The sequence below is a fragment of the Hyla sarda genome, chromosome 8 (assembly GCF_029499605.1).
Source record: "Hyla sarda isolate aHylSar1 chromosome 8, aHylSar1.hap1, whole genome shotgun sequence".
Taxonomy (NCBI): Eukaryota; Metazoa; Chordata; class Amphibia; order Anura; family Hylidae; genus Hyla; species Hyla sarda.
Window position 1 is genome coordinate 206478594 of NC_079196.1, and position 24813 is coordinate 206503406.

Sequence of the window (24813 nt, forward strand, 5' to 3'; positions counted from 1 at the left end):
GATTTGTTCGTTTGTGCAGGGATAGGGGAGAGAGTGGGGAAGAGATCATTTAGAGAAGAGTAAGGGGGAAATAGAAGACATCAGTGCGAGGGCCAGAAGAGGGCATGGCAGTATATCACTGCTGAGGCTTTAGGAGACTGGGAAAGCTGGGTGGCACGTAAAACAGGCAGATGATAAATGGTTGCCATACAGGTCTATTGCCACTTATCTCAGGGGAAACAAAGTATTGGACTTGTGCAGCGTCTCCCAACCAGGGTGCCTCCAGCTGTTGCAAAACTACAATTCCCAGCATGCCCGGACAGCCTTTGGCTGTCCGGGCATGCTGGGAGTTGTAGTTTTGCAACAGCTGGAGGCGAACCAGTTGGGAAACACTAAAATGTGACTAATTGTGTCCTGTCAGCTGAGTCTATGGCCAGCATAGAGGCATTACTAGTGCGATCGGACGCTACTACTATAGTACACGTGATGGCAGCGAACGCATCACCAGCCGCCTTACGGTCAGATCAATGCCGATTATTGGCGATCACATATAAATAGATCTCACGTCTGTCCATTTACGGTATATACAGACGTCCTATGTTTACCCCAGGTGTCCGAATTCCTTCACTCTGGTGCGAAGAACGTAATCATAATTGTGCTTCCCGTTCCTGGTATTTTCCACCCCCTGAATCCACTTTCCCTTTACCATATTAGTGTCTGGAGAAACACGCAGGAGGAATTCTATGTAGGCAGATAGCAACTTTGGTCTAAATTTATGATATCACGGAGGCAGAGCCGTCATCTTGTGTCACCTCAGGGGAAGGGGAGGGGGTCACGAGAGTTGCACAACTTTTGGCCTCGGCCGCGATTATTACGATATTTTTTTTTTTGTTTCCAAGTGTTATCAAAACAGGGAAATCATTTACGTAATTGCCGCCTTGGTTTATAAAAACACACGGCAGGCAGCGGCATCATGAACAAATAAGGTTATAGCCACTCCGGCTGTTTACACAACACGTGGCGCTTAAGAATCTACCCTGAGTACGAGGAAACGCAACGACCTTATAACCTCCAGGTGATCGTATGGAAAAAAATCTGATTGTTGTTTGTATAGGTTACATTAAAAATGCAGCATTTTTGGAATTTATATTTTAATTACATCCAGGATTAGGAAAAACAGCGCCACCCTTGTCATCAGGTTGTGTGTGGTATCGCAGTTCCGTTCTGTTGAAGTGAATAGAGCCAAGTTCTCATACCAAACTCAACCTGAAGACAGGGGTGGTGCTGTCTTTGGAAGAAATTTGGAACAGGACCCCCTCACCACAGTCGAAACTACAATGTACACTGCTAAAAAAACTAAAGGGAACACTTAGACAACACAATGTAACTCCAAGTCAATGACACTTCTGTGAAATCACACTGTCCACTCAGGAAGAACACTGATTGACAATCAATTTCACATGCTGTTGTGCAAATGGAACAGACAACAGGTGGAAATTATAGGCAATTAGCATGACACCCCCAATAAAGGAGTGGTTCTGCAGGTGGTGACCACAGACCACTTCTCAGTTCCTATGCTTCCAGGCTGATGTTTTGGTCACTTTTGAATGCTGGCGGTGCTTTCACTCGAGTGGTAGCATGAGACGGAATCTACAACCCACACAAGTGGCTCAGGTAGTGCAGCTCATCCAGGATGGCACATCAATGAGAGCTGTGGCAAGAAGGTTTGCTGTGTCTGTCAGCGTAGTGTCCAGAGCATAAAGGCGCTACCAGGAGACAGGCCAGTATATCAGGAGATGTGGAGGAGGCCATAGGAGGGCAACAACCCAGCAGCAGGACCGCTACCTCCACCTCTGTGCAAGGAGGAACAGGAGGAGCACTGCCAGAGCCCTGCAGGCCACAAATGTGCATGTGTCCACTCAAACGGTCAGAAACAGACTCCATGAGGGTGGTATGAGGGCCCAATGTCCACAGGTGGGGGTTGTGCTTACAGCCCAACACCGTGCAGGACGTTTGGCATTTGCCAGAGAACACCAAGATTGGCAAATTCACCACTGGCGCCCTGTGCTCTTCACAGATGGAAGCAGGTTCACACTGAGCACATGTGACAGACGTTACAGAGTCTGGAGACACCGTGGAGAACGTTCTGCTGCCTGCAACATCTTCCGGTTTGGTGGTGGGTCAGTAATGGTTTGGGGTGGCATTTCTTTGAGGGGGCCGCACAGCCCTCCATGTGCTTGCCAGAGGTAGCCTGACTGCCATTAGGTACCGAGATGAGATCCTCAGACCCCTTGTGAGGCCATATGCTGGTGCGGTTGACCCTGGGATCCTCCTAATACAAGACAATGCTAGACCTCATGTGGCTGGAGTGTGTCAGCAGTTCCTGCAAGAGGAAGGCATTGATGCTATGGACTGGCCACCCGTTCCCCAGACCTGAATCCGATTGAGCACATCTGGGACATGATGTCTCGCTCCATCCACCACAGACTGTCCAGGAGTTGGCGGATGCTTTAGTCCAGGTCTGGGAGGACATCCCTCAGGAGACCATCCCCCACCTCATCAGGAGCATGTCCAGGCGTTGTAGGGAGGTCATACGGGCACGTGGAGGCCACACACACTACTGAGCCTCATTGGGACTTGTATTAAGGACATTACATAAAGTTGGATCAGCCTGTAGTGGGGTTTTCCACTGTGATTTTGAGTGTGACTCCATATCCAGACCTCCATGGGTTGATACATTTGATTTCCATTGATAATTTTTGGGTGATTTTGTTGTCAGCGAATTCAACTATGTAAAGATGAAAGTATTTCATACGATTAGTTCATTCAGATCTAGGATGTGTTATCTTAGTGTTCCCTTTATTCTTTTGAGCAGTGTATAATACTGCCTTGTGGGGGCAACTGCTACCTCTGCACCCCCTATAACTGCGCCTCTGCTTATTACAGTTTGAAGTTGTACTTCAGTAACCATGGAAACATCTGACTAAAAGATCTAAAAACACAAAAGCAGCAGATTTTGTGAAAATCACGACTGTAGATACGAGATAGATAAGAGCTGTAAGATAGATATGAAATAAATTGATAGAAAGGAGATAGATAGATATGAGATAGATAGATATGAGATAGATAGATATGAGATAGATAGATATGAGATAGATAGATATGAGATAGATATGAGATAGATAGATAGATATGAGATAGATATGAGATAGATAGATAGATAGATAGATAGATATGAGATAGATAGAGAAATAGATAGGTAGATATGAGATATTTAGATAGATAGATAGATATGAGATAGATAGATATGAGATAGATATGAGATAGATAGATAGATAGATAGATAGATATGAGATAGATATGAGATAGATAGATATGAGATAGATAGATAGATAGATATGAGATAGATAGATAGATATGAGATAGATAGATATGAGATAGATAGATATGAGATAGACAGATATGAGATAGATATGAGATAGATATGAGATAGATAGATATGAGATAGATAGATATGAGATATAGATATGAGATAGATAGATAGATAGATAGATATGAGATATAGATATGAGATAGATATGAGATAGATAGATAGATATGAGATAGATAGATATGAGATAGATAGATATGAGATAGATAGATATGAGATAGATAGATATGAGATATAGATATGAGATAGATATGAGATAGATATGAAATAGATAGATATGAGATAGATAGATATGAGATAGATAGATAGATATGAGATAGATATGAGATAGATAGATATGAGATAGATAGATATGAGATAGATAGATATGAGATAGATAGATATGATATAGATAGATAGATATGAGATAGATAGATATGATATAGATATGAGATAGATAAATAGATATGAGATAGATAGATATGAGATAGATATGAGATAGATATAAGATAGATATGAGATAGATATGAGATATATAGATATGAAATATATATTGGATAGATAGTTAGATATGAGATAGATAGATATGAGATAGATATGAGATAGATAGATATGAGATAGATATGAGATAGATAGATATGAGATAGATAGATATGAGATAGATAGATAGATATGAAATATATATTGTATAGATAGTTAGATATGAGATATATAGATAGATATGAGATAGATATGAGATAGGTAGATATGAGATAGATAGATAGATATATAGATAGATAGATATGAGATAGATAGATAGATATGAGATAGATAGATATGAGATAGATATGAGATAGATAGATAGATAGATAGATATGAGATAGATATGAGATAGATAGATATGAGATAGATAGATAGATAGATATGAGATAGATAGAAAGATATGAGATAGATAGATAGATATGAGATAGATAGATATGAGATAGATAGATATGAGATAGATAGATATGAGATAGATAGATATGAGATAGATAGATAGATATGAGATAGATATGAGATAGATATGAGATAGATAGATATGAGATAGATAGATATGAGATAGATAGATATGAGATAGATATGAGATAGATAGATAGATATGAGATAGATATGAGATAGATAGATATGAAATATATATTAGATAGATAGATATGAGATAGATAGATATGAGATAGATAGATATGAGATAGATAGATAGATATGAGATAGATAGATATGAGATAGATAGATATGAGATAGATAGATAGATATGAAATATATATTAGATAGATAGATATGAGATAGATAGATATGAGATAGATAGATATGAGATAGATAGATAGATATGAGACAGACAGTAAATGTTTTTCTGGATTAGACGGGGTACAACAATACTGTCTGTGCCGCGGGTTCTTCTCTTGCCCAATGCTCTATGTGTGAATACATGTTTATCTCTCCTGTCTGTTATCTCAGGTGCCATCACGTGAGCTCACAGGGTACGTTCACCTTTGATGAACCTATAAGCCTGGATATTAGATATAGTATAATGAGTATACAGGATGCTGTGTCCGGGTCTGTGTGTATTCATGCCCAGATGGGTTCCGCTGTGGTTTGGTGGATCAGACCTGATCTCTGTTATTTCTGTACACACAGGGGCTGCAGGAAGGCTCTGGGGTTTGGTATATACCCTTCCTGTACACAGCACCTCCCTGCTGTCATATATATTTGCTGTCAGGAAGATTTTACATGGGAAGCCAGCAACCAGAGGCGTAACTTGTAGCAACAGGGCCCCATTTATAATACTTGTGGTGACCCACAGGTGTATGGCGGGACCACGGGTGTAGCGGTGTGAGTGGTGGGATCAGATGGTATTAACCCTGGGGCAAGATGCTGTTAACCTCTAGTGTTCGTGACGCCAGTGTGGTTTTAGGGTTCCGGAACACCACACGCCCGGTTCCTCCGCTATCCCAGTTGCTAGTAGTGAAATGAGAGTCCACAACCAGTTATGGTCAAACGGAGGCTTTACTGAGTATAAGACAGATGGAATTATCTTCACAGCTAAGGCCAGATTTCCCAGAGAGGTGGCCAGGACCCAGAAGGACCGCGCAGCTTCCTGGACCAATATACTTGTAATTAACTTGACACGAGATTGGACTTGACTATATGCAGGACTTGACTAGTTTCAGTGACAGCAGACATAGACTTGAGACTTACTGGACTGACTGTAGCTTTTGGGGTCTTCCAGATGCTGATCACTTGCACTGAGATCTCTGGTGGTTGCTGTCTCAGTAAAGACTGATGGTACCAGAGAGATAATTTGAATGGACGCTCCTTTATATAGTGTGTGTGTGTGGGGGGGGGGGGCTGGACTAAAGCCCATTGGTCAAGCTGCAGGTCATAGGTTAAGCTGGTGCTCTCTGGGAGAACATGTGACAACAAATCATTTTTCTGCATAACCTAACATGTGACAGACTTACACAGGTCCTTGAGACCTCCCACAGGTCCTCTATACTACCTATACATCAGTATACTGTCTAGGCATTAAAAGTGATACACACAACATTATGGAACAACAGGGGGAGATCTTGAAGGGGAGCCCCCAGGTCACTGAGGGTCTCAACCTGACAGGGCCTAAAGGTAGTACAGGACCATGTCCTGTACTGGGACATCACATACTGGTCTCTTATGGGGCAGATGTGCTTTAGGGCCCCCTTAGGCACCAGGGTCCCGATGCGACTGTTATCTCTGCATCCACTATATCTATGCCCCTGTAAGCAACCTTGTGCACAATGTACCCTATTGCAAAACTACAACTCCCAGGATGCCCGGACAGCCTTTGGCTGTCCGGGCATGCTGGGAGTTGTGGTTTTGCCACAGCTGGAGGCACACTGGTTAGGAAACGCTGGGATAGGGAACAATAAGCTGATTGTTGGGGGGGGGGGGGGGGTCCAACTGCTGGGACTCCCTCAGTGCTTGGCAATGTTGGGAAGCCCCATGACCCCCTGGGCTCATGTTTACGAAAACAGAGGTCTAATGTCCTCTGAATAAATGGAGCAGCAGTGTGCACGTGCAGCCCTCACTCCATTCATTCTCTATGGGCCTTACAAACCTTGCCAAGCGCAGCGCATAAACCCTCACGATTAGCCGGGGATCATAATCATACAATACACGCAATATACAAATAATCGTGCCATACTATGCAAAAATGATGAACACCATCTAGTATCCCAATAATAGTGCCATACATTGAACAAATAACTATCTAGTAATACCACATAAGTAAATACCACCATACAGTGCTGAAATAATACCAAAATACAATCCGCTTGCAGCAGAATTCAATTGATCCCAATCGGATTCTGCTGCTCAGTGCACACTAAGTTCTGTAGCGGATCCAGATTTCTTTTTGGAAAAAAATCCATTAGTCCCTGGGACCTTTCAGTCCGATGCTTATTTCCATTCAGCGCCAATTCCTGGCGGCGCTGATCCCCTGACAAAATTCCATTGTGTGCATGGACCCTTACAGTGCAGAAGGAGCTGAGCAGATTGATGTTTTGTTTTGTAAACACACTCATACGGGGTAAGCTGCCAATCACTAAGTAGGACCGCCCACTGGACTCCTAAGCTCAGAATGAGCAGAAGGATAAGTTATATCATTGGAAACTTTTCTCACCAAATGATATATCAATCTGCTCAGCTCCCCCTCCTCTCTGACCTGACCCCTTAGATTGGATAACACTTTCTCAGTGACAGGTTCCCTTTAAGTCGCAGGAGTCCTTAATAAGAATTACCTTCTCTTATCTCTGGGGACTGATAACCTCTCACCATGGCGGTATATTACACATAGTTCCAGTACACAATCTTGTAGGTTTAAGATAAACGATAATGTCTTCAAATGGAAGGCAAATTCCAAGACACCGATCAGTAAACACAGTCACTGTATGTAAATACAATGGGGCAGTCAGAGATACATGACCCCTGTTGTGGAGGTTATCAACCCTAAAGGAGTACTCCGGGATATACAAACTTATCCCCAGTCTTAAAAGGGTTCTCCGGTGCTTAGACATCTTATCCCCTATCCAAAGGATAAGGGGATAAGATGCCTGATCGCGGGAGTCCCGCAGCTGGGGACCCCCGTGATCTTGCACGCGGCACCCCGTTTGTAATCAGTCCCCGGAGTGTGTTCGCTCCGGGTCTGATTACTGTCGATCATGGGGCCGGCGGCGTGTGACGTCACGCCTCCACCCCCGTGTGACCTCACGCTCTGCCCCTCAATGCAAGTCTATGGGAGGGGGCATAACAGCTATCACGCCCCCTCCTGTAGGCTTGCATTGAGGGGCGGAGCGTGACATCACACGGGGGCGGAGGCATGACGTCACATGCCGCCGGCCCTGTGGTCGCCGGTAATCAGACCCGGAGCGAACACGCTCCAGGGACTGATTACTAACGGGGTGCCGCGTGCATGATCCCGGGGGTCCCCAGCAGCGGGACTCCCGCCATCAGGCATCTTATCCCCTATCCTTTGGATAGGGGATAAGATGTCTAAGCACCGGAGTACCCCTTTAAGGATAGGGGATACGTTTCAGATCCCAGGGGGTCCAATGTCTGGGACCCCTGCCATCTCCTGCACAGGCTCTCTGTCCAAATAGCACCTGTCGACCACCGCACGAAGCTGCGGCCAACGCACCCCCTTTATGCAGCTCTAAGGCAGAGCCGTAGATTACGTAATGCAGCGCTCCAGCTCTCCCATAGAGATGTATTGAGGCGGCGTGTCAGCTGGCGCTTTGTGCGGTGGTCAAACAAGACCCCTTCCTCGAAACTGCCGGGCCCCGTACGGGAGATCGTGGGGGTCCCAGAGGTCGACCCCCCCCCCCCCCCCCCCTCTTCACCTTTTGTCTGTAAAAGAGAATTCAGCTGGTTTTCTCTTATAAGGGAGCAGTGCATTACAGGAGCACAGATTAGGCATAAACTGGTCACATGCCTGACAGCGGTCGGTGCTAAACTGTTGTCTGTTTCCAAGGGCAACCTGTAAACTTATTTTGAAGTAGCTGCATATATGAATGAAGAAAACTGGTATAAAACGGTTGAAGTGTACCTGTCAAAAGTTTTGATCGGTTGGGGTCTGAATGTTGAGACCTCGACCAATTGTAAGAACGAGTGTCGAGAAAAGTGCAGCTGGCCAAGACAATACCATAGACTTACATTGTAAGTGACAGTGCCTGTCACGATTCGGCTTCCAGGTAGTGGATCCTCTGTGTCAGCGAGGGATTGGCGTGGACCGTGCTAGTGGACCGGTTCTAAGAGGCTACTGGTGTTCACCAGAGCCCGCCGCAAAGCGGGATGGTCTTGCTGCGGCAGTAGCAACCAGGTCGTATCCACTAGCAACGGCTCAACCTCGCTGACTGCTGAGAAGGCGTGGGACAGAAGGACTAGGCAGAGGCAAGGTCAGACGTAGCAGAAGGTCGGGGCAGGCGGCAAGGTTCGTAGTCAAGATGGATAGCAGAAGTTCAGGTAACACAGGCTTTGGACACACTAAACGCTTTCACTGGCACAAGGCAACAAGATCCGGCAAGGGAGTGCAGGGGCAGTGAGCAGATATAGTCTGGGAGCAGGTGGAAGCCAATTAAGCTAATTGGGCCAGGCACCAATCATTGGTGCACTGGCCCTTTAAGTCTCAGAGAGCTGGCGCGCGCGCGCCCTAGAGAGCGGAGCCGCGCGCGCCAGCACATGACAGCAGGGGACCGGGACGGGTAAGTGACCTGGGATGCGATTCGCGAGCGGGCGCGTCCCGCTGTGCGAATCGCATCCCCGACGGCCATGACAGTGCAGCGCTCCCGGTCAGCGGGACTGACCGGGGCGCTGCGGGGAGAGAGACGCCGTGAGCGCTCCGGGGAGGAGCGGGGACCCGGAGCGCTAGGCGTAACAGTACCCCCCCCCTTAGGTCTCCCCTTTTCTTTGTCCGGTAACTGCCTCCCCTGGGATGAGGACACCGGGAAAGAATGGAGGGTTTCCTCAACGGCAGGCAGTACAGCAGGAGTGGGAATGGGGAGGGAGGGCAGAGGGCGAAGCCTGGCATGGGGCAGTGTGTCACCAGGACGGGGGCCATGAGGAGGCACTGAGGCTTGCCTGACGGGACTGGGAGGGGGGGAGAGGCACTTCCTATGGCAGGCAGAGTCCCAGTTCTTGATCTCCCCGGTGGTCCAATCAAGGGTGGGAGAATGAAGCCGGAGCCATGGCAGACCGAGGAGGACCTCAGAGGTACAGTTGGGAAGGACGAATAACTCAATCCTTTCGTGGTGGGGTCCAATACACATCAGGAGGGGTTCTGTGCGGTAACGCACGGTGCAATCCAATCTGACTCTGTTGACCGCGGAAATGTAGAGCGGCTTGACGAGACGGGTCACCGGGATGCGGAATTTATTCACAAACGACTCCAAAATAAAATTCCCAGAGGCACCAGAGTCCAAGCAGGCCACGGCTGAGAGGGAGGAGTTGGCTGAAGGAGAAATCCGCACGGGCACCGTGAGACGTGGAGAAGCAGACTTAGAACCAAGAGACGCCACACCCACGTGAGCTGGGTGCGTGCGTGCGTTTCCCAGACGTGGAGGACGAATAGGGCAATCCACCAAGAAATGCTCGGTACTGGCACAGTACAGACAGAGATTTTCTTCCCTACGGCGATTCCTCTCTTCCTGGGTCAGGCGAGACCGATCCACTTGCATGGCCTCCTCGGCGGGAGGCCCAGGCGTAGACTGCAAAGGATGCTGTGGGAGAGGTGCCCAGAGATCTAAGTCTTTTTCCTGGCGGAGCTCTTGGTGTCGCTCAGAAAAACGCATGTCAATGCGGGTAGCCAAATGGATGAGTTCTTGGAGGTTGGCAGGAATCTCTCGTGCGGCCAGCACATCCTTGATGCGACTGGATAGGCCTTTTTTAAAGGTCGCGCAGAGAGCCTCGTTATTCCATGATAACTCGGAAGCAAGAGTACGAAATTGGATGGCGTACTCGCCCACTGAAGAATTACCCTGGACCAGGTTCAACAGGGCAGTCTCGGCAGAAGAAGCTCGGGCTGGCTCCTCGAAGACACTACGGACCTCAGCGAAGAAGGACTGGACTGTGGCTGTGACAGGATCATTGCGGTCCCAGAGCGGTGTGGCCCAAGACAAGGCCTTTCCTGAAAGAAGGCTTACTACGAACGCCACCTTAGACCGTTCTGTAGGAAACAAGTCCGACAACATCTCCATATGCAGGGAACACTGAGACAAAAATCCACGGCAGAGTCTAGAGTCCCCATCAAATTTGTCCGGCAGGGACAAGCGGAGGCTAGGAGCGGCCACTCGCTGCGGAGGAGGTGCAGGAGCTGGCGGAGGAGATGGTTGCTGCTGTAGCAGAGGCAGAAGTTGCTGTAACATAGCGGTCAACTGCGACAGCTGCTGTCCTTGTTGGGCAATCTGCTGCGATTGCTGAGCGACCACCGTGGGAAGGTCAGCGAGACTTGGCAGCGGCACCTCAGCGGGATCCATGGCCGGATCTACTGTCACGATTCGGCTTCCAGGTAGTGGATCCTCTGTGTCAGCGAGGGATTGGCGTGGACCGTGCTAGTGGACCGGTTCTAAGAGGCTACTGGTGTTCACCAGAGCCCGCCGCAAAGCGGGATGGTCTTGCTGCGGCAGTAGCAACCAGGTCGTATCCACTAGCAACGGCTCAACCTCGCTGACTGCTGAGAAGGCGTGGGACAGAAGGACTAGGCAGAGGCAAGGTCAGACATAGCAGAAGGTCGGGGCAGGCGGCAAGGTTCGTAGTCAAGATGGATAGCAGAAGTTCAGGTAACACAGGCTTTGGACACACTAAACGCTTTCACTGGCACAAGGCAACAAGATCCGGCAAGGGAGTGCAGGGGCAGGGAGCAGATTTAGTCTGGGAGCAGGTGGGAGCCAATTAAGCTAATTGGGCCAGGCACCAATCATTGGTGCACTGGCCCTTTAAGTCTCAGAGAGCTGGCGCGCGCGCACCCTAGAGAGCGGAGCCGCACGCGCCAGCACATGACAGCAGGGGACCGGGACGGGTAAGTGACCTGGGATGCGATTCGCGAGCGGGCGCGTCCCGCTGTGCGAATCGCATCCCCGACGGCCATGACAGTGCAGCGCTCCCGGTCAGCGGGACTGACCGGGGCGCTGCGGGGAGAGAGACGCCGTGAGCGCTCCGGGGAGGAGCGGGGACCCGGAGCGCTAGGCGTAACAGTGCCCAATTAAGCGAAGTTCTCATATTTTTAAAGGGGTACTCCGGTGGAAAACATTTTTTTTTTTTTAAATCAACTGGTGCCAGAAAGTTAAACAGATTTTTAAATTACTTCTGTATAAAAAATCTTAACCCTTCCAGTACTTATCAGCTGCTGTATGCAGGAGAGGTTTTTCTATGGGGATTCGTTCCTACTCTTGACAGTTCCTGATATGGACAGAGGTTTCAGCAGAGAGCACAGTGGTCAGACAGAAAAGAAAAGAACTTCCTTTGTAGTATACAGCCGCTGAAAAGTACTGGAAGGATTAAGATTTTTTAATAGAAGTCATTTACAAATCTGTTTAACTTTCTGGCATCAGTTGATTTAAAAAAAATTGTTTTCCACCAGAGTACCCCTTTAAGGCTTTTACTTGTGAACTTGACATGCATTAAAATAATGGATTAAAATAATGTAAAACCTATTGACACCGAGAATTGATAACTGGTATCGGGGCGCTACATGAGGACTCTCAGCGCGTATGTGGTTTATCGATGAACGCCGCGGCGTCATGTGACTGACGACTCTCTCCACTCCAAGGAGCAGACATCCTCTTCTTCTTTAGCTCACTTCTGACTGTTTAAAGAACCTGAGTGTTGAGTTGTTTATCAAAGGCCGATCCTTGGCGGCAGCACAGGACTGCACCTTCCAGGCTGGGGCCTGCACATAGATATACGCGGACGAGTGGGATCTTTATGTCTGGGATATTACGATAGCTGAAGGGCTGCCAGTTATCTATCTATTAGCACAAGTGCTTCCGTAACACAGGTCGTGTGAACTGGAATCAGTGCCAGCACGCTCATCACGCTGCTCGGCCGCAGAAATGGAGGCCTGCGGCGGGACGTTCCCTCCTGTTCTAATTTATGCGCACCTTTCGCCTTATTCCTCGCAGCTTTACAATATCTAGCAGGGAATAGCTTATTGTGGGATTGACTGGTGCAGTGTTTCCCAACCAGGGTGCCTCCAGCTGTTGCAAAACTACAACTCCCAGCATGCCCGGACAGCCAACTGTAATAGTAAACTAAGGAATTGTAAACTAAGCAATTATTTGCCTCCAGTTGTTGCAAATCTACAACCCGGCATGCTGGGAGTTGTAGTTTTGCAACAGCTGGAGGCAGGAAATTGCTTAGTTTACAATTCCGTAGTACAATTCCTTAGCTTACAATTCTCTAACACAGTGATTCCCAACCAGGGTGCCTCCAGCTGCTGCAAAACTACAACTCCCAGCATGCCCGCACAGCCAAAAGCTGTGCGGGCATGCTGGGAGTTGTAGTCTTGCAACAGCTGGAGGCAGGAAATTGCTTAGTTTACAATTCCGTAGTACAATTCCTTAGCTTACAATTCTCTAACACAGTGATTCCCAACCAGGGTGCCTCCAGCTGCTGCAAAACTACAACTCCCAGCATGCCCGCACAGCCAAAAGCTGTGCGGGCATGCTGGGAGTTGTAGTCTTGCAACAGCTGGAGGCAGGAAATTGCTTAGTTTACAATTCCGTAGTACAATTCCTTAGCTTACAATTCTCTAACACAGTGTTTCTCAACCAGGGTGCCTCCAGCTGCTGCAAAATTACAACTCCCAGCATGATCGGAAAGCCAACGGCTGTGCGGGCATTCTGGGAGTTGTAGTCTTGCAACAGCTGGAGGCAGAAAATTGCTTAGTTTACAATTCCGTAGTACAATTCCTTGGCTTACAATTCTCTAACACAGTGTTTCCCAACCAGGGTGCCTCCAGCTGTTGCAAAACTACAACTCCCAGCATGTCCGAAGCTTCCTTTTAAATGGGAAGTGAAGGGGTTAACCTGTTCCTGGTCACACCTCCCCCCCTCAATTAAAATTTTTGGCTTACATTTTCTTACTCCTCTTTTTTTGCAACGTGAGCTGTAGTTTTTAACCAGCACCACTTTTGCGTTGTTTTGACTTTTTTGCTCACTCTTTATTACATTTTTTCTGGGAAGTAATGTGAGGGGTAGGATTTTTTTTTTTTTTGCGTTCACGCTGTTGACCGTGCGGGATTGGGAATTTGCCGAACATGGCAATACCAAATGTGTTTATTTTTCATTACATTTTTGGAAAAGAGGGATGATTTGAAGTTTTATAACGGGAAATCTGTCATCAGTGTCACCTGCACGAACCTATCGGTACAGACAGTGACACTGATGACAACAATTCTTAGGCTGGGTTCACATCACGTTTTTTGCCATACTGTTTTCAATCAGTTTTTCTAAAGAAAACCGTATGGCAAAAAAACTGATGGAACAGTATGGGAAAAAGTAAACCGTATGCGCTTTTAAACTGTATATTGTTTTTAAAAGTGCATACAGTTCCGTCAGTTTTTATAAAAAAAAAAAAAACATAAGTTTTTGTAATTTTGTCCATTTTTAATGGGAGGGGTGTTGGGTGGGGACTTTAGGATGCAAATGCGCATGTGCAAAGTAAAAACCGTATACGGTTTCCCGTATGGAACCGTATACATGTGCGTTTCCCATTGACGTCCATGTTAAAAAAACCTTATGCGGTTGCAGTACGGTTTTTAAACCGGAGACAAAAACGTGTTTTGACTCCGGTTTAAAAAATGTACAGCAACCGCATACAATTTTTTTTAACATGGACGTCAATAGGAAACGCACATGTATACAGTTCCATATGGGAAACCGTATACAGTTTTTACTTTGCACATGCGCATTTGCATCCTAAAGTCCCCACCCAACACCCCTCCCATTAAAAATGGACAAAATGATCAAAAACTTATGTTTTTTTTATAAACGCATACGGTTTACTTTTTCCCATACTGTTCCATCCATTTTTTTGCCATACGGTTTTCTTTAGAAAAACGGATTGAAAACAGTATGGCACAAACGTGATGTGAACCCAGCCTTACCTGGTCCCATTCCGTGCTGTAGTTTTCCGGGCTATCCTCTTCGGTATCTTTCACTCCGGGCGCGACTTGGAGCATGGGCGGAGCTTAGTGACATCATCGCTGTTGTTTCACTGCTGGGTCCTTCTGCTAGCAAACAGTCCTGCCCGGAGCTGACGATACCAATGAGGATAGCCAGAGAACCACAGCACGGAAGTGGACCAGGTAAGTATTGTTGACATCAGTGGTAACTGCACTACCTGTCTGTACCAACAGGTTAGTGCAGGTGACACTGATAACAGACTTCCTTTAAGGGCGTAAACTTTTTTTTTTTCTCAACACTTTTTTCCCCCCTCTCCCCTTTGATTGCTTCTTTAGATCATTGTAATGTGACGCAGCATGGGGCCAAGGGGGCATGGCCTCCCCCTTGAGTAACAGTAAAAATCCATGCCAGCTCACGTAGATTTTTGATGCTGCCATGCAGGCTTTGCCACTCAATAAATCTGGTGTGGGTAAGAGGGGCAGCACTTTACCTAAGACGAGTGTATGGATATGCTGGTCTTGCTAAATACCCCCTTTATTTTCCAATAGATCTCCATACTCCAACTTGTTCCTTTTTCAGCTTGGAGTAAGTACCGCCAATCTTAGTAAATGCCTCACCGTTTCAAGATCTCTGGTTGTTGTCAATGAATGAAAACATTTTTGTTTATCTGCAGGGACTGAAATGTCTAGTGTATGACGGCTTATACTGTATCGACCTCTCAGCTGAGAGAAATATTAAAAATATGTTATAAAGCATGCAAAAACAATAGGTGTTGCAATTGCTTTTATCAGAAAATATTCCGTATTTCATACTAAAAAAGCAAGTCAAAAAAGTGGCCACTAGGGGTCCCCCTGCCTCCTGGGACACATAGCAGTCCTTCAGTGTCCAGTGGTCATGGACATGTCATGGACACCATGAGTAATTGACAGGGCTGCAGGCAGGTCCAGGGTCCTCTGTGAGTCAGAGCAGAGTGAGGGAAGGGGAGGAGTCATCACAGTGAGGAGAAGAGAGGGTCACGCCCCATGCCTCTAAAAATAAATAAAGATAATTTTGAGAAAAATATAGGTCATAGACACATACAAATTAGATGTATATGATCAGGATGAGGTATTGAGCAACATATAATAGTTTTTTTGGGGGGATGGATCTGACAGGTACGCCTTAAGTCTGTAAGTGTTTTTACCCCCTCCCTCAATGACGTCTGCATGCCCTAGTTCACAGGGCCTGTATTCATAAGACAAACCCTTTAAAAAGGGTACTCCAAGCAACTAAAACTTATCCCCTATCCTGTGGATAGAATATAAGTGTATGATCACAGGGGTCCGACCACTGGGACCCCTGCAATCTCCTGTATAGGGTTCAGTCACTTACCTGTCCTCAGCCCGCCCTGGCCCCCACCTTCCAAGATAAGTGGGACCCCGTCTCAGCCAGTGATTTGCTGATCAGGACGTCACTCCTGCTCCTTTCGTTAGGTGAAGGTCAGAGCGCACTAAGAACAGGTAAGTGACTGAACCCCATACAGGAGATCGTGGGGGTCCCAGCGGTCGGACCCCCCAGAAATCATACACTTATCCCCTCACCACAGGATAGGGAATTAGTTTTAGTTACCTGGAATACCCCTTTAATGGCAGACATGTGTTCTCCAGGACTGATGTTACCATGTAGCGCCAGCTTTAGGCTAGGTTTCCACTAGTTTTTTTGGGGGGCAAAAACGCCCATTCAGACAAATGGCGTTTTTTGTGTGAAAAAACGCTGCTGCCAGATGTTAGCTGCAAGACAATAGGGAACTGAAAAATGCTATATCCACTTGGTGTTTTTCAGTTTGGCGTATTTTTTATTTTTTTTTAAATCCTTTTGGCGCGTTTCAGCTATTTTTGGCTCCTTGGCAATTTCTCAAAATCAACCTCTTATTGAGACTTTGGCGTTTTTTTTAAGGAAAATCTTGACACTTGGGTTTTAACTTTAGCATTTTTGCAGGCATTTTTTTTTTCTTTTTTGGACTTTAGCGATCCAAAAAAGTGATACCTTTTTTAATAAAATTTCGTAAGGTACAATTAAAAAAAAATTATAAAAAAGATACAGTAGTGATGGAAAAATTTGTATCTAATAAAATGTATCTTTTTTAGAACTACATGTTTATTCCTTTTTAAACAGGGATCACTTTATGTGGGAGGGCAGGGAACTAAAAGTGTAGCCGACAATAATAAAAATATAGAAAGGGGCCATTTAAATGTAAAAATAATATATTTGTTATAATTAATTTTGTTCATCTTTTTATTAATAATGTATTTGAATAATGTGTTGAATAAAGTGTGTTTTTTAACTTTTTTCTTTTTTTTCTTTATTTTTTCAATATTTAGGAAGTACACACTGTTCCATGATGGGAGTAGTAGTACCTGTACTAATTGACAGATCGCCCGTTGCGATCCTCCTGTACAATGTATAGATGCGGCGGCCACTCTTCTATGGTCCCCTGCACTGACGTATGTATACACCTATTCATATTTCCCGCAGAGAGTTGTGATTGGCCAGATGGTTCCAGCCAATCACAGCTCTCTGTGGGAAATATGAATACGTGTATATATACGTCAGTGCAGGGGACCATAGGAGAGCGGCCGCATCTATACATTATACAGGAGGATCACAGCTGAGTGACACCTGCTGCTATCTGTCTATTAATGCAGGTACTACAGCTCCCAGCATGGAACAGAGTGTGCTCCTTGCTGGGAGCAGTAGTACCTGCAGTTAATTAAAGGGGTACTCCCGTGGAAAAAACATTTTGTTTTAGGTCTTTATAAGTCACCTGGTGCCAGAAAGTTAAACAGATTTGTAAATTACTTCTATTAAAAAATCTTTACCCTTCCAGTACTTTTTAGCAGCTGTATGCTACCGAGGAAATTCTGTTCTTTTTGAATTTCTTTTTTGTCTTGTCCACAGTGCTCTCTGCTGACACCTCTGTCAGAGTCAGGAACTGTCCAGAGCAGGAAACAATCCCCATTGCAAACCTATGCTGTTATGCACAGTTCCTGACACGGACAGAGGTGTCAGCAGAGAGCAATGTGGACAACAAAAAAGAAATTCAAAAAGAACAGAATTTCCTCTGTAGCATACAGCTGCTAAAAAGGACATGAAGGGTAAAGATTTTTTAATAGAAGTCATTTACAAATCAGTTTAACTTTCTGGCACCAGTTCATAAAAAAAAATAAAAAAAAAAACGTTTTCCACCTGAGTACCCCTTTAACCCCTTAAGGACTCAGGGTTTTTCCGTTTTTGCACTTTCGTTTTTTCCTCCTTACTTTTTAAAAATCATAACCCTTTCAATTTTCCACCTAAAAATCCATATTATGGCTTATTTTTTGCGTCCCCAATTCTACTTTGCAGTGACATTAGTCATTTTACCCAAAAATTCACGGCGAAACGGAAAAAAAAATCATTGTGCAACAAAATCGAAAAAAACCCGCCATTTTGTAACTTTTGGGGGCTTCCGTTTCTACGCAGTGCATATTTCGGTAATAATTACACCTTATCATTATTCTGTAGGTCCATACGATTAAAATGATACCCTACTTATATAGGTTTGATTTTGTCGCACTTCTGGAAAAAATCATAACTACATGCAGGAAAATTTATACGTTTAAAAATGTCATCTTCTGACCCCTATAACTTTTTTATTTTTCCACGTACAGGGCGGTATGAGGACTCATTTTTTGCGCCGTGATCTGAAGTTTTTATCGGTATGATTTTTGTTTTGATCGGACTTTTTGATCACCTTTTATTCATTTTTTTAATGGTATATTAAAATAATTATATATTTTTATAGTTCGGACATTTGCGCACGCGGCGATACCACATATGTTTATTTATTTATTTTTTTACACAGTTTTATTTTTTTTATGGGAAAAGGGGGGTGATTCAAACTTTTATTAGGGAAGGGGTTAAATGACCTTTATTAACCCTTTTTTTTAACATTTTTTTTGCAGTGTTATAGGTCCCATAGGGACCTATAACACTGCACACACTAATCTCTTATACTGATCATTGTTATCCCATAGGGACCTATAACACTGCACACACTGATCTCTCATCCTGATCACAGGCGTGTATTAACACGCCTGTGATCAGTGTTATCGGCGCTTGACTGCTCCTGTCTGGATCTCAGGCACGGAGCAGTCATTCGTCGATCGGACACCGAGGAGGCAGGTAAGGGCCCTCCCGGTGTCCGGTCAGCTGTTCGGGACGCCGCGATTTCACCGCGGCGGTCCCAAACAGCCCGACTGAGCAGCCGGGTCACTTTCACTTTCACTTTAGAAGCGACGGTCAGCTTTGACCGCCGCTTCTAAAGGGTTAATACCGCACATCGCCGTGATCGGCGATGTGTGGTATTAGCCGCGGGTCCCGGCCGTTGATGAGCGCCGGGACCGACGCGATATGATGCGGGATCGCGGCGCGATCCCGCTTCATATCGCTGGAGCCGGCGCAGGACGTAAATATACGTCCTGCGTCGTTAAGGGGTTAAGGAAAGATCACAGTGGATGTCACTCCTGACACCCACTGCGATCATCCTTCATCTTTGAGATGCGGAGCGGCTTTCTCCTGTGCTCCCATCTCTGCTCTGTACTCCGGCCGGCCACTCACTCATTCATATTTCCCTCTGAGAGCGATGATTGGCTGCCACCATCCGGCCACTCCCCAATCTGGACAGAAAATATGAATGAGTGATGTGAATTTCTACTCACATCACTGGCCGGAGTACAGAGCAGAGATACGAGCGCTGTATAGAGCCGCTCCACATCTCTGCAATAGATAGGACAATCGCATCAGGTGTCAGGAGTGATACCTGCAGTGATCTGTCTAGTAGCACAGGAACTACTACTCTCATCATGGAACACTGTGTTAAAAACTGAGATAAAAACACACACACACACTTTATTAAACACATTATTAAAATACATTACTAATAAAAAATGTTAACAAAATTAATTATAAAAAATATATATTATTTTTACATTTAAAGGGCCCCTTTCTACATTTTTTTTATTGTTGGCTCCATTTTTAGGTGCCAGCCCATCCACATAAATTGATCCCTGTTTAAAAATGAATTAAAATTTTGTTATAAAATTAAAATTTAAATGTTGTTAAATATATATTTTTCCATCCCTACTGCATCTTTTTTTTTTTTTTTTTTTTTTAAGTACCCAACAAATTTAGAAAAAATCGCCAAAAGGGCAAAAAATGCAATTTTCACTTAAAGGGCAGAAAAACTGCCAAAATGTAGGAAGAAGCTGTTGCAGTTTTTCTGGCGTTTTTTCTGGCAAGTGGAAACCTAGCCTTATGCTGAGTTTTTATTATGCTGTTTATCACCTTCAGATGTTGTGACCCTGAATCCAGTCGCCTTGGCCTGACAGACAAAATACCAAAGGCAAGATACAAAGTTCTGTTGTATGTAATGCTGTTTCATCAGAACCTATATAGCCGAGCGGAGGAAGCCATCTTGTGTGCTGACCAACTCTGAAATGACTTTATAATGCAGCTTTCCCATGAATCCTCTGGCTTTGGGTGTGGCGTTTGATCACTCCAGCAGGTCATCTCATCAAGCTTCTGGTGCAGGAGATCCCCCAGGTGAACTCATTACACTCACTGTGGGGTCAGTCCACACCACATGCAGTTTTCATGCGCTTTCTTACTCAAAGTGCATTTTTTAGCAAAATATACCCATGAGGCAAAGTGACTTGACCTATAATAAAAATTGAGGCGTTTTATGAAGATTTGACGCCTTTGTGGTAAAAATTACACATTTTTACCATATTTTGCACAATTGCTGTACGATATCTCAATAATTGGCATGATTTGGGGAAAATCAAAGCAAAAACAGAAAAAAGCTGAAATAAAATTCAATGTGTGAACACAGCCTGTGTTTAACTAATATATACTGAAGTTATAGAGATAGGAGGAGCAGTATATAGATAGAGCTGGCAGGGAGGTGTAATACTACTATATATCATGATCCCATAGAGATAGCAGCAGCAGTATACAGATAGAGGTGGAGGGGAGGTGTATAACTACTATATATCCTGATCCCATAGATATAGCAGCAGCAGTATACAGATAGAGCTGAAGGGGAGGTGTATAATTACTATGTATCCTGATCCCATAAAGATAGCAGCAGCAGTATACAGATAGAGCTGGAGGGAGGTGTATAACTACTATATATCCTGATCCCATAGAGATAGCAGCAGCAGTATACAGATAGAGCTGGAGGGGAGGTGTATAACTACTATATATCCTGATCCCATAGAGATAGCAGCAGCGGTATACAGATAGAGCTGGAGTGGAGGTGTATAATTACTATACATCCTGATATTATAGAGATAGCAGCAGCAGTATACAGATAGTGCTGAAGGGGAGGAGTATAACTACTATATATCCTGATCCCATAGAGACAGCAGCAGTATACAGATAGAGCTGTAGGGGAGGTGTATAACTACTGTACTATATATCCTGATCCCATAGAGATAGCAGCAGCAGTATACAGACAGAGCTGGAGGGGAAGTGTATAACTGCTATATATTTTGATATTATAGAGATAGCAGCAGGAGTATACAGATAGAGCTGGAAGGGAGGAGTGTAACTACTATATGGCCTGATGCCCTTAGAGATAGCAGCAATATACAGATAGAGCTGGAGGGAAGGTGTTTAGCTACTATATATCCTGATATTATAGAGGCAGCAGTATACAGATTACAAATAGTCTAACATAGTGATGCAGTGAAGTGAACCCTGGAATCCCTAAGTGCACTTCTCATACACTTGGCATCTCCTAAAAGTGCTTAAAATGCACAAGTGGTCACTGTGTAAACTTTGTACCAACTCTTAATAAAATGCTTTTTTCTTAAACTATCTACTTGATTTAGAAATTCAATGTGCCCGATCTTTAGATGTCTGTCATTGATATGGTTTTTCAATGCTGCCTACAATTTCAGTGACTTTGCAGAGGGGGCAGCGTCTCATCACTGCACCTCCAGCAATTTATAGATCAGTGACCTACATCTTCTGTCCCCAGACTCACACTCTACAGCAGTGTTCCCCAGCCATGATGCATCCAGCTGTTGCAAAACTACAACACCTAGCATGCTCGGACAGCCTTTGGCTGTCCGAGCATGCTGGGGGTTGTAGTTTTGCAACAGCTGGAGGCACCCTGATTGGGGAACACTGCTGTAGAGTCAGTGATACAGTTGCAGCCTGTCCCCTCTTCTCCCACACAGGAGAGCAGTGTTTGGCTCCATCACACAGTATACACTAAAGAAGATAGAGACAGGGGGGGGGACATGTATCATTATTTGTGCATGGTAGAAGCATTTTACCCCTTTTCCCGAATATTAAATTATGCGCAGAAGCGCTAAATTTATCAATCAAGCACAATGAGCTTCATAAATTGCGGGTAAATATAGTGATCTCCTCAATCCACTCTTTGGAAAATAGAATCGATGATTTAGTGCATCTTGCTACGTTAAGTCCAAGATGGCTTATATTTGCGCAAAAAAAAAAACAGCTCTTGCGGCAAAATTTAATAAATCCATGCGTACTGTAGATGTCACTCCAAGGTACCCCGATTCAGCCACATCTGGGGGACATGCTCTACCAAAACGTGCGCAAAAAAATTAGGAAAAAAAGGGCTCGCGCAAAATTTTGCGCAAAAAAAATACACACAAAACAGGGGTAAAATCTTTGATACATGTCCCCCAGTGACTCCTCCAGCAGAATAGTGAGTGCAGCTCTGGAGTACAATAAGGATGTGACAAGAATCTCCTATGAGCCATGTTATTAACATGTTTATATGTGGTTTAATAATCACACTATATATATATATATATATATATATATATATATATATATCTTAAATGGGCACTGTCATGAACGTTTTTTTTTTAATGTACTTATGTACTACAACATATCTCTAATATACATCCATAATAATTTTTTTTAAATTAAAATATTGTATTTTATATTTTTAAAACCGGCCACTAGGGGTCTCACTCTTAGTGGCTGGCTGCACGTCAAGACTGAATTCGGACCGATTCTGGCCGGGCAATCGGTCCTAATTCAGTCAGCCTGCGCTCGCTCCCTGCCTGTCAATCAGACAGGCGGGAGTGAGCGCTGTGAATGCCTGAGCTCATTGGCTGCCCGCCCACCCCCAGCATGTATAGTCTGAATCTCAGTGCTGCGCTGATGCTCCAGGACTGTACATGCCCTGTACGGATAAGTGAGGTCTTATTTCACTTACCTGTATTTCGTTTCGTTCCCGGGTCTCGGCGGTGAGCACGGCAGTTGGGCGATGCTCCTATACTCCTCCTCCCTGGATAACACTACACTGCTAAACAGGGAGGAGACCCCAGAGCAGCCTGCCGTGCTATTGGCCGCTCATCTATGCGTACTCCCAATGGGAGCGCAGCATAGATGGGCTAAGGGCGGAAGTTGGCACCCAGCAGGCATCAGTGACATTGCGCCTGCTGGGGAAATCGCCTGGTAAGTAAGCACACTACCAGGCAGACAAAAATATATTTCTTTAGGGGGAAAAAACATTTTTAAAGGCATGGATGGGGTTAGGATAGATGGACAATAGGCAGGTACAGAAACATTTATTTTTGTTACATGCTGGGAGCTACTCTTTAAGGGAATCTTTGCTATAAACATATTTGTAAATTACTTCTATTAAAAAATCTTAATCCTTCTAGTACTTATTAGCTGCTGAATGCTACAGAGGAAATTCCTTTCTTTTTGGAACACTGATGACATCACGAGCACAGTGCTCTCTGCTGACATCTCTGTCCATTTTAGCAACCATGCATAGCAGATGTATGCTAAGGGTAGCATGGTGACTCAGTGGTTTGCACTGCTGCCTTGCAGTGCTGGGGACTTGGGTTCAAATCCCACTAAGGACAACAATAAATAAAGCGTTATTATTATTATAATAACGTCAGCAGAGAGAACTGTGCTCGTGATGTCATCAGAGAGCATTAAAAGAAGAAAAGAATTTCCTCTGTAGTATTCAGCAGATAATAAGTACAGGTAGGATTAAGAATTTTTAATAGAAGTAATTTACAAATATGTTTAACTTTCTGCCACCAGTTGATTTAAAAGAAAAAAAGGTTTTCACCGGAGTATCCCTTTAATAGGCAATTACACAATGAGCAATGCCCTTGTATATAGGAGTAGAATGAACATAGGCAGATATAGCAGAATACAGGTATTATATATAGCAGCGTGTATTCTGTAAATGGCGCCATGTGGGGGATCACCACCTGCTGACACATGATGCAGCGGCCGCACTCATATCGCAGTTCTGTAATAACCTAATATGATATTTATGGCGGACATGTCCTGCAGGGACTGAGATCGCTCCATTAAGTATAGAAACATGATCATCACACCGATAACATTTTTGCAGGATGAAAATAATAGCATTGGTCTTTTTTTGGCATCGCGTGGACCTTGGAGGGTCAGCCTGTGGGTCGCATGCTTAAAAATAACCCTAGTGTGACAGGATTGTATCCGCTCCTCTATTCTAGGGTCGTCTATTCCCAGATTCTGGCCCGTCACTTCTGTCGCGGGGACACCAGCCTGTAACCCTAGCGTAGTGTTCCCCAACCTGCGGCTCTTCTGAAAAACTACAACTCCCATCATCCCCACACAGCCGCTGCCCCACACATTGAGGGGATATTATTGGTGCAAATATTTTTGCAATGTGAAACCACCTTCACAAGTGTGTGGTTTTTCTATGTGGAGCTAGGGTCGCCACCTGGCCGGTATTTTACTGGCACAGCCGGTATTTTGGCACTTTATATTAAAAATACCGGCAATGCTATGGCCGGTATTTATCCACGCAATCCTCCAACTCACGGAATGTTGCACCACATACTATACCAGTGTTTCCCAACCAGAGCGCCTCCAGCTGTTGCAAAACTACAACTCCCAGCATGCCCGGACAGCCAACGGCCGTCCGGGCTAGCTGGGAGTTGTAGTTTTGCAACAGCTGGAGGCACCCGTGGTTGGGAAACACTGACCTAGACTATATACTACTGTATAGTCCAACATGCTGGGAGTTGTAGTTTTGCAACAGCTGGAGGCTCCCGTGGTTGGGAAACACTGACCTAGACTATATACTACTGTATAGTCCAACATGCTGGGAGTTGTAGTTTTGAAACAGCTGGAGGCACCCCTGCTTGGGAAATACTGACCTAGACTATATATTACTATATAGTC

At 44.9% G+C, this 24813-nt stretch overlaps 1 protein-coding gene and 1 long non-coding RNA gene across 4 annotated transcripts in view; one reads left to right on the plus strand and one right to left on the minus strand.

The window, feature by feature from the left end:
* Window positions 1-24813, plus strand: part of ADCY9 (adenylate cyclase 9) — a 140861-nt gene that overhangs the window by 7577 nt on the left and 108471 nt on the right. The gene's annotated exons all lie outside the window — the stretch shown is intronic.
* Window positions 14870-24813, minus strand: part of LOC130285202 (uncharacterized) — a 94644-nt gene continuing 84700 nt past the window's right edge. For all 3 annotated transcript variants that reach the window (XR_008847289.1, XR_008847288.1, XR_008847290.1), the window contains exons 2-3: window positions 19915-20287; window positions 14870-15581 (exon numbers count right to left, since the gene is read on the minus strand). This is a non-coding gene — a long non-coding RNA (uncharacterized LOC130285202). The remainder of the gene's footprint in view (window positions 15582-19914; window positions 20288-24813) is intronic.